At 39.7% G+C, this 2554-nt stretch overlaps 1 pseudogene; it reads left to right on the top strand.

Moving 5' to 3' along the window:
- The first annotated feature begins 1201 nt into the window (after positions 1 to 1201).
- LOC103661410 lies at positions 1202 to 1987 on the top strand (annotated as a pseudogene).
- The last annotated feature ends 567 nt before the right edge of the window (positions 1988 to 2554 follow it).

Raw genomic sequence — 2554 nt, 5'->3', positions numbered from 1 at the left:
GTTTTTACTCCTACCACCACATCAATAGCTTCCAAGAAGAAATTTCAGAGGCAGAAACAAAAGGGAGATGAAGAGGCAGAAACTTAATGGGAAACAGACAGTTTAGATGTGAAACACCAATTTCTTCTTTGACTTCCCTGACTAGCTGAGACAGCCCATATACAAGTTTGACTATGGCAGTGAATACATCATAGGTTCTTCTTTCTTTATCTTTTTTTCTTTTAGAACTACATTCCCCCCCCCTTTTTTTTTAAAGATTTTATTTATTTATTTGACAGAGAGAGAGACAGCCAGCGAGAGAGGGAACACAGCAGGGGGAGCGGGAGAGGAAGAAGCAGGCTCATAGCGGAGGAGCCTGATGTGGGGCTTGATCCCATAACGCTGGAATCACGCCCTGAGCCGAAGGCAGACGCTTAACCACTGTGCCACCCAGGTGCCCCTACATTCCCCCCTTAAAAACAACAAGAGATACTCTCTCTTGGGGCGCCTGGGTGGCTCAGTCGTTAAGTGTCTGCCTTCGGCTCAGGGCGTGATCCCAGCGTTCTGGGATCGAGCCCCACATCAGGATCCTCCACTGGGAGCCTGCTTCTTCCTCTCCCGCTCCCCCTGCTTGTGTTCCCTCTCTCGCTGGCTGTCTCTCTCTCTGTCAAATAAATAAATAAAATCTTTAAAAAAAAAAGAGAGATACTCTCTCTGATATTAAAAACATAAGGAATACAGAACAAACACAGGCAGTTGTAGAGACTAATTCAACCACTAAATCCATAAATCAGAGGGCTCTTTGAGTCTCTTCACAAGGAATGGTATGTGCTGCAAATCAAAACCGTAATGAGATCACCTCTCACGTGTTAGAATGGTTATCATGAAGAAGAGACAACAGGTGCTGACAAAGATGTGGTGAAAAGGAAACTTACATATTGTTGATAAGACCATAAATTGGTCCACCCACTGTGGGAGGTACCTGAAAAAAATTAAAAATAAATCTGCCATATGATCCAGAAATTCCACTTCCAGGTATATACCCAAAGGAAATGAAAACAGGATTCTGATGGGATATCTGCTCTCCGAGTTCGTTGCAGTATTATTCACAATAGCCAAGATATGGAAACAACCCATATACCCATCAATGGATGAATGGATAAAAAGATGTGGTGCAGGCAGCAGCCTGGGTGGTGGGAGGAGTGGGAGGAGAGGCAGCCTCCAGGCTTTTGAAGGCTCTCCCCACCTGCCACCCCACTATCACCATGCCCAAGAGGAAGGTCAGCTCTGCTGAGACGGCAGCAAAGGAGGAGCCCAAGAAGAGATCAGCAAAGTTGATCAGCCAAACCTGCTACTGCAAAAGTGGAAACGAAGCCAAAAAAGGCAGCAGGAAAGGATAAATCCTCAGACAAAAAAAGTGTAGACAAAAGGGGAAATGGGGAGCAAAGGGAAAACAGGCTGAAGTGACTAACCAAGAAACAAGAGACTTACTTGCAGAAAACTGAGAAACTAAAACGAGGAGAATCCAGCCTCTGATGAATCAGGAGAGAAAGAAGCCAAGTCTGATTAATATCATATAACATGGCAGTCATCCCTGTCTCCCTTCTTGAACAACCCAGAAGAACATTTTTATCAACTATTTTGTAAATACAAGTTTTTTTTAGTAGCTCTTAGAGGCATTTTAAAGAGAGAATCCCACCTCATCGCATTTTTAAGTGTAAATTTTTTTTTTTTTAAGAGATGAAATCATTTACTGATTTAATTTTTGGTACAACCAGAAAATAGTGGGATATTGATTATGGGAGGCTTTGATTTTCTTGGGTGTCAGCTTAACATTCCATAGATGGGGTAGTTTTTATATCCTATAATACCAAGCGTACTTAATGGCAATTTGGAGTCAGTCGTGCATTTAATATGTCTTGAACATTTTAAATTACTTCTATTCTCGTGTTGTTTTGGTGAAATTGTTTCCTAAAGAAAACCAGCCCTTGATCTTGGCTCTCCTTGTCAGAATTTTGTGCACTCTGTAACATCTTGGTCATGGTAGTTCAGTTTTCCTACTAACTTTGTTAATGTGCTATGCAAGATTGAAAATTTGAGTATGTAGTGTATATGATACTAAATTGTGAATTAATGGGATTTAACAATGTAACAGCATATCAACATTTAAAGATATTTGTACTTGATATGCTGTTTAGGAAAATTGGCCTCCAAATTTTAAGCTGAAAGGTCACTGGAATAACTTTTAGAAAAGAATCACAATTACATGATTTTCTAGATTTTTGGTATATACGTTAAGCATTGTGTACAAATTGAAATGTCTGTACTGATCCTCAGAACAACCAATAATAACTCAATTATGAAATAATTTCTCAAAGCATATTAAGAAAATATGTACATATGCACAACGGAATATTATTTGGGCAGGTAAAAGGAATCTATCCTTCCATTTGCAACAACATGGATGGACTTTGAGCACATTATGCTAAATGACATAAATCAGACAGAGAAAGACAAGTATTGTACTATATCACATATATGTGAAATCTAGAAAAGTTAAACCTGTAATAAACAA

The sequence above is a fragment of the Ursus maritimus genome, unplaced genomic scaffold (genome assembly GCF_017311325.1).
Source record: "Ursus maritimus isolate PB19 unplaced genomic scaffold, ASM1731132v1 scaffold_9, whole genome shotgun sequence".
NCBI lineage: Eukaryota > Metazoa > Chordata > Mammalia > Carnivora > Ursidae > Ursus > Ursus maritimus.
Note: the sequence above shows the minus strand (reverse complement) of the source record. Positions and strands in the feature narration are given on the sequence as shown.